A 12,001-nucleotide genomic window follows, 5' to 3' on the forward strand; every position below is an offset into this window, starting at 1 on the left:
CTGTAACCTGAAGCGTATGTAACCCGAGGTACCACTGTACTGGAATTTTTGCAATATTGATCCTGGCCCCTTTCACCTTGCTCTGGCAAACTGCTATGAGGTTGGTAGACTGTCAGAGTGAGGATCCTTCTGCTTTGTTTTTTGTAGGAGAGAACACAATCTGAATTTCTCAAAAAGTGTTTCTCCAAATACTCTCCATACTGAAGCCTGGAGCATGGTAGGAGTGCTGCCACTCAAATCCCCTCTGCCTTTGTGTGATGAGTTTTCTTGTTGGTTATTTTCCATCACCCCTTGCTTCTCTTCCTTCCCTCTCTACACCACGTCCCCTTGTCTGCCTGAACCTCCCACACCACACAGCCTCTTATGTTCAGCCATATTTACTATCCCCTTGCTTAATAGTAGTTGTAGATATTCCACTGTCAGTTTCGCCCTCAGCATGTAGAATGTTTATGAACATTCCATCACATTGCAACATCACAGAGAAGAGCTGGAGGGGACAGCTCTTCCCATCTCAAAAATTAGCTCCAGGCTAATTTTTGTATAGACCAACTTCCCCCAGTGTGAGGTTCTCCTATCAGCATGGTTGTTCTGACTGTGGTTGATGAAAGTTGGACTCCAAAACACTGGGGGAACAGCATTTGGGGAGGCTGCTATAGGAATTTGCCTGTCCTTATCTCTTGTTTTCATCCCTCATCCCCAAATCTCTCAAGAATGAACTCTTAATGGTCCTCATTGCCACATCCTCCCTCCCAGGACAGTCCAAAAATGCAGATGAGCAAAAGTGCAGGCTAACCAATTCACTAGGATACACTGAGAATCTTTAGAATAGTTGTGTATAGAATAAGTTCAACTTAAAATATAATAAATGTGCTCTATAAAAAAAAATCTTCATTTAGCAGAAATGCAACCTTTAGCTATTAAAGGCCGAAGAAAGACCAAAAATCTTGCAAAGAAGCATGAAGTAGAAACCCCAACAAAAAAAGGATATACAAATCTAACCTCTGCTTGATTCTTCTCCTCATTCTCCAACCTCCCCTATGCTAATCTGTCACAAGCAATGGTGAGACCTGAAAGTCTCATTCTCACCTTATTCCTTTGCAAGGTGGGTTGATCTGTTACCCTGGTGCCCCGGTGGATGGTGCTATCACACTCCTGCTCTGGAAAGAGTCCCAGGGCTGTGCTCTCCTATATTTTCCCCCTTTCTTAAATCAAAGCCATGCATTATCCAGGTGAAGTCAGGGAAGAAACAGGACAGTTAACTGGTAAGGGGCTGCTTAGGTTCAATGGGGGAGCCACAATTGACATCCGAGTGAACTAAACTGTTGATGCTGAGAATCTTGTATGATGTGGATACATTTTCAAAAAGAACTGAAAGCGTCCCTATTTTTTCAGCACTCTCAAAGGAAATGATTTAACTAATTGGGGTGGAGGCTGTGGTTTTCCTGTTAGTATTGGGCTCCAATTTCCATCAGCACCTGTGAGCATCACTAATCATCAGGGATTATGGGAGTAGTACTATAATAACATCTGAATGGCCACAGGTTCCCCACCCTTGCAGAAAGTGTCACTCATGTGTGAAGGCACATGCTGTGTTGTTGCAAAGAGACTGCACATCCTACCTTCTCCTTGGAAGGACAGATCTAGGTTGGGTTCACTGTGGCACAGGTGTAGAACAGGACTCTTTTCTAGTTACAGGTAGGTAGCCGTGTTGGTCTGCCATAGTCAAAACAAACAAACAAAAAAATCCTTCCAGTAGCTGCTGGAAAGACTCTTTTCTGTTCAGCTGAAAAAGGGCTTCCCTGGTTAGCTTTCTTGCAGAAATGTTTTTGGCACTGGCCCCCGTGTTAACATGCAATCTTGCTCATTGCACAGATTATTTGAACAACAATTTCAGTGTCAAGTCTCAAGTAACTGCTGCCCCTGAAAGCAGGAGCATTGGAGATGAGAAAATGAATATTGATCTTGGCACAAAGCTCTCAGAGGCTGCAGCTCCGGAAAGCTGTGCTGTGTAATGTCTCTTGGAGAGGACCTGTGTCATGAGGTGCACATTCAGAGAACTCTTTCAGGGTTCGCACCAATGCTTAAGTCCAAGCCTGTGTATACACACGTGTGTCTGTGTGCACACCTGCCTATCTGAGCAGCACAACAACCCTGAGATCCTCTTAAAAGCACTTGGATCTGAAACACACCCATGTACAAATGTTGCTCTCCTGCTGGTTCTCTGATGTGATCTACAATGACAAGACTCTTCAGCTGCATGTGCGAAGTTTGTGAAACCTTTTGCAGCCTGAGGGTCTTGTTCCCCTTCCAGGAAACATATGCCAGTGGTGGGTGGGACCAGAGGCAAAAGTGGGTGGAGCAAGAAATGTAAATCTTACTTTTGTACAGGAGGTTAGTGGTGCATGGAGTGCTAGGAGAAGGTTAGTACCTCTGGTAGGGGACTCAAGGTGCTCTTTATGGGTTAGTTCATCCACTGTTGGTCCCCATCCTGCACTCAGCTCTCACCTGGGGCTCCTAGAAGCTGTCAGGATGTAGCAGTGGCCACACCTTGGGAAACGGCTTGCATTGGCCAACTAGACAAGGTGAGGGTAGCCAATGCTTCTCAAACCCCCAGCCAAGAACATGGAGGCCATGTTTTCAAGGTTTGTGGTCATATTCTCAATAACTTCGAGCTGCTGTCATGGAAACTGACCTGACTGCTAGAGCAACAGAGCATCCCTGACTCACAGCCACACCGATGAGCAGTAGAACTGACGCTCTTCCTGTTGCAACCCCCTCCACGCCACAGCTTAAAATACTCAGCCATTGATGAACTCAGTGAAACAGCACAAGAATAAAAGTGTGGCTGTTTTTAGCTCTTCCCTTTCTCCTCCAACAAAAGAATAGGCCAAAGACCTCTATGGGAACCAGCTGGGATTTCCCCTCTATGGATATGCAGCTTTGTAACATTAAACATTAAACACTGGAAAGAACCTTTCAGTACTCTTGAAAGCTGAACCACTCCTTGCTGTGCTGAAGCCTGTCCCACCAGACTATTCCAGAATGTTGTCACTAATGGAAAAAGCAGCTGGGGGTGGGATGCAAGCCCTTTAGAAAAAGTGGGGGGGGGGCAAATGGAATCACTTGTTCCTTTTCCCAAAAGCTAGAAGAATTGGATTGGACTTTTTTGGGGGGGGATAAGTTGCTCTATCTTGGACTATTTGCCCCATCAAGCACAAGATTTTCGATGTCAGCCTTCCAGAATTTGGTGCCCTCTAGCTCCCATTAGCCTTGGCCATATCAAATCAAATCAAAGTTTATTGCGTTAGCGATTTGGCCATAGCACATAGAAAAGAATCCAGGCAGTAACCTGCCACAATTATACAGAGAATATATTAGATACATTTGCAAAGCAACAGATACAAAAACATGGTAGATAAAACAAGGTAGGATAAAAGCAGTAACAAATCGTGTAAGTTATTGGTATTTCAGAATGTTTACAAAAATCCAGGGCTAAGAGAAGTTAACCTATCGAGGTGGCCCTGATTTTCAGGGCCTGCAAAATATAGATGGCTACACCGTGAGTAACCATGGGGTTGGCGTCCACCAGTAAGTATTTCATGCATTTCTTCCAAGATGATGGACGGGGGAATTAATAGGAAGAGCCTCGGTCTTATTGAGTCATATAGAGGGCAATGAAAGAAAAAGTGGATAAAGTCCTCTATCTTTCCCCTGTTGCACGGGCAAAGGCGGAGATCAAGAGGAGTGTTGGAAAATATGCCCTGTAGGAATGCTGTGGGAATGGAGTGGAAGCAGGCTAGTGTGAAGGCTCTTCTTTGCGTAGGATTTGTCAGGTCACTCAGATAGTGAGCCAGAGATCTTACTGCCTTCACGCAAGGAAACCACGTAGATAGGCTGGCCGAGTTGGATAGAGCCAAATCCAGCGCTTCATCCCTGTCAACAATCCATTTGTGGATTTTGTCTTTATCCCAGGAGATCAAAGCGGCAAAGTTTGGGAGGGAATAGCATTCGCAGATGGTCTCCATGCCTTTTGACCAAGTACGGCTGCCGGTAATGGCTAGGAAGGCTTGTTTAGCAAGTGACGAGTTTGGGGCTTCTGCAAGTTATTTATAGTAGGTGATTATCCTAATATGGGCTCTTGCAACTATAGACGGGAGTCCCAATTCCATTCTTAGTTGGGCAGGTATGGTCCCATTGGGGAGGCCCCAAATCTTTCTTGCTAGGAGGTTTTGTAGAGTCACTTAAGTGTTTTCAAATTCCACCACCATATTTCCACCCTGTATAGCAACACTGGGGGCATTTTGCTGATATAGGCCTTTCTGATTGGCGCCACCAGTTAGCCTCCTTTTGCGTAGGAGAATTTTACCAGGGCCCCCATGGTTCGGCAGCCGGCCAAGGTGATCGTATTTAGATGGGCTGACCAAGATAGTCTATGGTGGAAGGTATTGCCCAAGTATTTAAATACCGAGCATTGTTCGATGGAGTTGCCCTCGAGGTACCACGATGGCCAAGGGTCAGGGAAGATGGGAGTTTCAGTCCAGTAATATCTACAGGGCATTTCATTGGCTGCCCCAGTCTAGATTATTCTTCTGCCTTTTAAAACAGGAGGTACTAAAAGAACCCCTTTTTTTTAATGGCAGGTGTCTGACCAAGGCAGAATAGAATGGTACTATTACTTCTCTTGAGTTGGACAGTATAGTTCTGTTGATGCAGCCAAGAATTGCATTAGCTTTTTTTGCTGCTGCATCACACTGTTGACTCATGTTAAGCTTGTCGTCTACTAAGACCTTCAGACTCTTTTATTGTATACTGCTGTCAAGCCAGGTGTCCCCCACCCTATATTTGTGTATCTGTCTGGTTATTCCTTACATTTTTTCCTATGGAAATTCATTTTGTTATTTTTGGCACAGTTCTCCAGTCTATTAAGATCATCTGGAACCCTGATTCAATCTTCTGGTGTTTTAGTTACTCCTACCAGTTTGGTGTCATCTGTAAATTTGATGAGTATCCCCTCTATTCCTTCATCCAAATCAGTGTGGTGTAGTGGTTAAGAGTGGTAGACTTGTAATCTGGGGGACCGGGTTCGCGTCTCTACTCCTCCATATGCAGCTGCTGGGTGACCTTGGGCTAGTCACACTTCTTTGAAGTCTCTCAGCTCCACTCACCTCACAGAGTGTTTGTTGTGGGGGAGGAAGGGAAGGGAGAATGTTAGCTGCTTTGAGACTCCATGGGGTAGTGATAAAGTGGGATATCAAATCCAAACTCTTCTTCTTCTTCTTCTTCTTGGCTGGGTAGTGGCTCTCTCTCAAAGGGTGAGCCACCATCTCAGCTGCTCACTGCCTACCAAGTTGTGGACTACCACCATCACCTAACTCCTGAACACGAAGCAGGACACAGGAAGGTTTCAGCAGGGACAGTGTAGAAGAGACATTTATTGCCCTAATCTATAAGCCAAGGGTTCACAAACTGTGGTTTGTGGGCCACCAGTCCATGCATTTCATTCAAGGTAGTCTACGGTATGGCTTGGGCTGTGTGGTTGAAGATAAGAGGACGCATCCATCACATTAAATATCCATATTGATTTTAACTGTATTTTATTTGTATTTCTTCTGCTGTTTTATCTTACTTCAATTTAAATTCTATGGGGATACAATAAACTACCATCTAAAAGAAATAAAAGAAGAAAAATACGGTTGAAAATGATACATCATACACAGCACATTGCAGATGCTGCAACAGGAATCAGGTATTTAGTGTCATGGAGCATAGTCTTTGGAATTCCTTCCTGTTAAATATTGAGTGCACACCATCTCTGTTGTGTTCTTGCTTTTAAGCAGAGATTTTTCCCAGGCTGCATCTGTCCTGGATGCTTTTAAAATATGCCTTTATTGTTTTATCACTTGCTTGCTACCCTGGGCTTTACTTCCTTCCTGCTGCTGCTGCTTCAGTTAGTGTTAGTGTTGGACCTTCCTTTTGTTGAACTCAGAAGTCCATGATGGCTGCATGGGAGCTTGTACTCAGAATGGGTTTGTTTGCCGGGAGTAATAAACCTTAAGTTTTGTTATTATTTCAAGCAGAAGTCATAGTGGACTATTGATTTGTGCACTCTGCTGCAATATATGTACAAAACTAAAACAGCAGCCAGCAGCAACAATGCCTCAGAAAAAAGTGCTTCTGTTTAGCTGTTTTTACTATTATCCACTGAAAGATCTCCCTGCCTCTGTATCTGGTTTAATCATGCATCTAAGCCAGTGCACACCACCATTTAAGCAGAGCAGCATTTGCCATTTTATACCAGGATGAAGAACTTTTGACATGGGGCCAAATGCAGGACTCCAGACCTGTCTAACCCTAGACCTCAGAAATCTTCCCAGGCTACACCTCTCACTGGCCCTGCTTCACATGCTCAAGTGTTGCTATGGATAGTTTGGACGCAGAGGAATGGTGGGAGGCACCAACTGGGGAACCCTCAAGGGAGGGCTCAGAGCCTGGGGAGTGGTGGTGGGATGATGCGTGGTCAGAGGGAGAAGACTGGGAGGTGGTGTTTGAAGCTGAAGGAGTAACAGGGCTTAGCAGATCATCTGTGGCAGAGAGCAGTCAAGAAGCAGAAGAGGGGGGGGGGTCAAGAAGCAGAAATGAGTCAGGCTGGTGCAGAGTCTCGGGTGTCTCCCCTTCCTGCTGCAACAAGCTCCTCTCCCTGCTGGTCTCCCAGGACAAGCAGAGGCATGAAGTGGCAGGAGCAAAAGCAGGCATGCTAGTGTTGTCTCGGAGAGGGGACCTAGTTAGTTGTGGGAAGGTAGGAACCTTTAGTCTCTGCAACTGCCTCATAGGGGCAAGACTTACCAAAGTGTTGCTGTGGTCATTAAGCCTGGCACTCCAGAGCAGATTCTGTTTCTTCTAATAAAGCATTAACTTCATGTACTCTGGGTGATATATTGTGGGTTTGCTCCTGTCAAGTGTTTTTGGAATGTCTCTTTTGCCTCTGATAATGCTTGCCCAGGTGGATGGATGTCAATGTATGTTGGATCCAGCACATTGTACTAAGTTAAGATTTACCATAGCTGCTCCACTCACTTTGGCCTCTGGCATGTTGCCATCAAGAGGTTGCCCAGAAGGAAATGCAGCCCTCAAGTTGATTAAGGCAGCCCACAGCCTGCTAATTTCATGTAGGGATTTTTTTTGGGGGGGGGGGGGCAAATGGGCAGCAGGAACAGTGAGAGGAAATGTGTTGACTCCAGTTCTGCTCATTGCTGGTATATACCCCTCCATAGACTACACCCATGGGGATGTAAGCCCTCAATTGGAAAAATATTGCTAACACTCATTCTAATGCCCTTTCCCCGACAGCCTGGATGCCATCTAGATGGCCTTCATTTACATTTCATGAATAACTCTAGGAGGAGCTGGGCATTATGGTCACCTGAAAATCCACTCCTCGGTGTGTCAGCACCCACACTTTGGAACTGCCTGCCTTCGCTGCACAATTTTTGGTGACTGCTAAAACATTTTTTGTCCAGAGAAGTAGAATGTTGACATGTATTTCAGTCCTGCCTGTCGGCTTTGCCCAATTATCAGAAGCCTTCCCATCACCCTCAGGTCACTTGGTTGGGACATAAGGCAGGGCCTTCTCTACTCTTGCACTAAAGTTGCAGAACTTTCTCTTAGAACAGCCTTCACCAACTTGGTGCCCTCCAGATGTTTTGCATTATAGCAACTGGTGGGCCTGGTGGAATTGTAATCCAAAGTATCTAGGGGGCCTCAGGCTGGCGAGCTTCACCTTTTCGGTTTTGCTTGACATTTTATTTTTATTTATTTCATAAAAATTATGTAGCACTTGATTGCAAACACAGACAAAACTCCCTGCAAACTATTTACAAATTTCACTCACATTTAAGCTGTGGCTATTTTTTTACTGCATTTCTGAATTTCAACAGGCTTGACTACAATGTTTGGGGAGGGGGGGATTTTGGGGCCAAAAGGCAGCATACAACTAAATATTTAAAAAAAGAAAAAATATATCCATCATGGTTGTGGTTGCACAACACATGTACCAAGACATTTTTGTGCCTGAGGCAATAAATACAGAGAGATTGGGAACCTTTGGTCCTCTTGTTGTTGGGACTCCAGCACAGCTCCAGCACAGTCAATGGTCAGGGATGAGGGAAGCTGGAATTCAGCAACAGCTGGGCAGCAACAGGCCATTCCCTCACCCTTCAGCCAATACTTCCAATCCCTCTTCAACACTCACCTTTGCCACAAAGTCTTTGGGCACATGCTCCTGATCAATCTACCATACTGTCACCCAGCATCAGTAAGTGAAATTGCACTTTTATCCTGAATAACGTTTGAGCAGAATGGTGAAATATGTAAGTAAATTACGGTATATGGGCAGGAGCGAGTTTAACTGCCTGGCGTTCATCTCCCCAACTGTACTGCTTGTGAGTGAAGATACTTTGTGCTGTTTGGGAAAAGATGTCTCTGATCATCCACCCTAATGCACAGAGACTGAACACTGCAAGGTTCAACATCTGCTCACAAGTAGTTCTTCTTCTGGTCTCGGGGGCTTGAAAGCAAGAGCTGCTTATATGAAACAGTGGAAAAATTCAGTGCAGCTCAGACTGGGAAGCAGATGTAGCTATGACTGCCTCCCTGCCCCTTCCAGCAAATGAAAAGGCTTTCCAATGTGAAAGTCTCTCCTGAAAATGAGTCATTTAAGGATTCTCTTTTGATGCCCCCCTTCCTTTAGCCTTGCCAACTGACAAAAGGATGTGGGGATGCCAGTATGGGTTCAATGACAGATGGGGCTGCCTCTCCCCCCCCCCCAGATGCTGGCCCCCTTTCCACCCTCATTTATTTGTTTGTTTGCCAAGCGTGTGAAGTTGAATGTGCACAAGTTACATGTGTGTAAGCTATGGGCTTACTGTACTCCTTTGCAGACTTAGGTAATGCCCAAAGTCGTGAATCCTCTCCTTTATTTGGGGAGTTTTACTTCCAAAATGATAAGTACTCAAGCCACCCAAACACGTACCTTATCCACTTTGGTTTAAAAAAATAATAATCACACAAGAGCACACAGCCATAATGAAAATGCAACCAGTCAAAAGTCAGGCTCCTTACTAGGCAGCTGCTGACCACTAATGATAGAAGAACAAAACACACATTTGACTACACAAGGATTATGAAAGAGTTTGCATTTTATACACAGAATATGTACATCAGTTTTGGACACGTGGGTCTTATTCATGCTGATTCCAATAGAAAACTATTTACAGAAGAAAACTAAAACAGGACTATTTTCAATGAACATACACTTGTTGGAAGCTCCAGCAATAAAGTAGTCCTGGGAAAAAAGCAAGTGTTGGAAGAGTCATATACAAGAAGATGAATGGGGCAGTGAAGCATCTTACAGAACATGAACACAAAGTAAATTAAAATGCAACGCCAAATGGATATGGAAATATATAGATACACACATAGAGAGAGGAAAAAAGTATAGTCCCTGACTGCTTCTCACTACTTTGCTGAAGTTGTACTCCGTTTTGCACACATTTACACTTAAGCAGCTATGTTGATTTGGCTAAAGTTGAAGGGAAGATACAAAATAAATGAATACTGACCAAGTAGTAGATTCAATATTTAAAAATAAGCAACCCCGCCCACGCAACCACCACATCCCATTATTTTGTCTTAGTTCTACAGAGTACGCAAGAGTTTGCACTTCTTCCCATTAATCCCATCACAGCCCAGCACCCCAGTCTCTTTTGCAGAATGCATAACACTCACATCTCACACTGTGGTAGTAGCACAGTGCAGTAGGTTTGCCATTATTCCTACAACACTGCATGGGTTTCAATAACACAAATGAACTCAATGGTTTGTAGTTTAAAAGTGCCACCACACTGAGAATTTGGTTTGAACAGGAACACATTCATATGGAATATGTAATGTATGAAATGGATCTCAGCAAATCTAGTTGCTGCTTCACCTCGCCAATTTTTGTAGGTTCGTGACAGTTCATTTTTTACACCCACCCACCCCAAGAAATTAGCAGAGCCTGAATCCCTGGAGATCGCAGAACACTACTAGGAAGGTATTCTATGCACACATGAGTTATTGGGAAGCATCAAATGAAGACTAATCTGCAAAAGGCAGCCCTAGGAGAATGATTAAATCTGTGTTCCAGGAGCAGAAAAAACAGGTTCGTGTAAGAATTGCTGTGCTTGGTGAATTATAAAGTAGTACAAGAAAATAATACACCTCTCTCCTAAATTAAAACTACAATTTTGTCATTTTGGTGGCGGCGGGTGTTCTGCATATCTATAGATTTTGCACATATTTTTAGTCCTTGGTGGAAGACAGAACATCTTTATGTTAGAGTGAAATTTCATCACTTAAAAAAATGAATAAAAGATCTCAACACCTACAAAAAGAACTTTCCAAATGAAGGAACAATAAATAGGTATAGACATACCAAATATATATTTTAATATACTTCTAACAAAACCTGATAATTGCATCTTAATGCAAAACAAATGAGATGGGGAACTTACAGAGCATGTAATGCTCCTACCCCCATGTAGAATACCAAGTATATTTTACAGAAGGTTTTCTGTATACTTTGTGTTAAGTGCTGGTGGGTGCATCAGAAAACAGACATTGATAAATAATTTATTGTTCACCAATTAGGAGAGGCTTCACAGATACTCTGAATCTAGTTTATTGGCATAATCTAGTTATGTCAGCCAGGCCCGAGATTGACAAGTGGGGAGGGAGTGATATTTTAGCAATTCCCAATACTAACGTTCTTACCTTGAGGAAACATCAAACTACTTTGACACTGGTTTAAGTCTGCAGTAGAACAGTTTCTCAACCCCCAGGTGTTGTTGGACTATAACTCCCATCATTACTAACCACTGGTCCTGCAAGCCAGGGATGATGGGAATTATAGTCCAACAACAACTGGGGACCCAAGTTTGAGAAACACTGTAGTAGAAAATGCTCCGTCTCTTAACACTGTTTTCGCATATTCCAATGGCTTACTCTGTAGACCATGTAAGGGAAAACTTTGGGCCTCTTGATAGTGCTGGGCAGGGATGATGGGAGTTGTTGTTCAGCAGCATCCAAAAGACCAAAGGTTCCCAACTTGCAAACACCTTTTTCAAGGCAGGATGCTAATACTATTATTGAGGTGATTTAACTCTGAGAAACAGCATTCAAGTTTTATTCAGTCATGTGAAAGATGAATTCAACACTGTGCTTGTTCAAAGATTCTGTCAGTGGAAGTTCTTGTGTTCAGAAGTGCACACTTGTGCATGTTGGAAGCAAGGAGGTTTGTTCTCATTGGGGAAATGGTAAAAATGTCCTTCTTAAAATAATAATGGCCACACCTACCATTATCTTATTATCTAGACCACAGTGCACTCTGAACCTTTAACGTGCAGAATTCTGCAGCATGCCAATTTTTGGCAAATGAGCAAAATGAGAATCCTGGAGAAGTTAGAGCTCCACAAAAGTGATGGTCTTAGATGTATTGCTTGGTTTGCTTATGAAGAGGGGCTTAATATTCTAGGATAGGACCCAAAACTCCACATTATTACAGTGACTGAGACTCTCACCCCCCCCCCCCACTTCAAGCCAAACCATTTTCAAAACCAAGAGGAATGTCACTAGTTGTTTGACTTACAGCCGGGGTATACAAATCACCATCTAAAGGACAAGGGCCTGGATTTTATTTATTTGTAACGAAGAAAAGAGAATAAACACTTTCAAGAATAAGAGAAAGGATAGGAGAGGAGGAGGAGTGAGCAGTGACATCTCAAAACAGAATCCACTTTTGTGCATTGTGGTGTTTGAGTGCTGCATGATGGAATGCCTAAAAATCTTGAGGTCTGGGCTCATTCTGCATCCAACTGCACCCAACATCACACCAGCTTTTCTATTAAACTGTGATTTTATATTTCACAAAATCTGCAAAAAATGATATTTATATTTTCTTTCTTGT

Source organism: Lacerta agilis, chromosome Z, assembly GCF_009819535.1.
Source record: "Lacerta agilis isolate rLacAgi1 chromosome Z, rLacAgi1.pri, whole genome shotgun sequence".
Lineage (NCBI taxonomy): Eukaryota > Metazoa > Chordata > Lepidosauria > Squamata > Lacertidae > Lacerta > Lacerta agilis.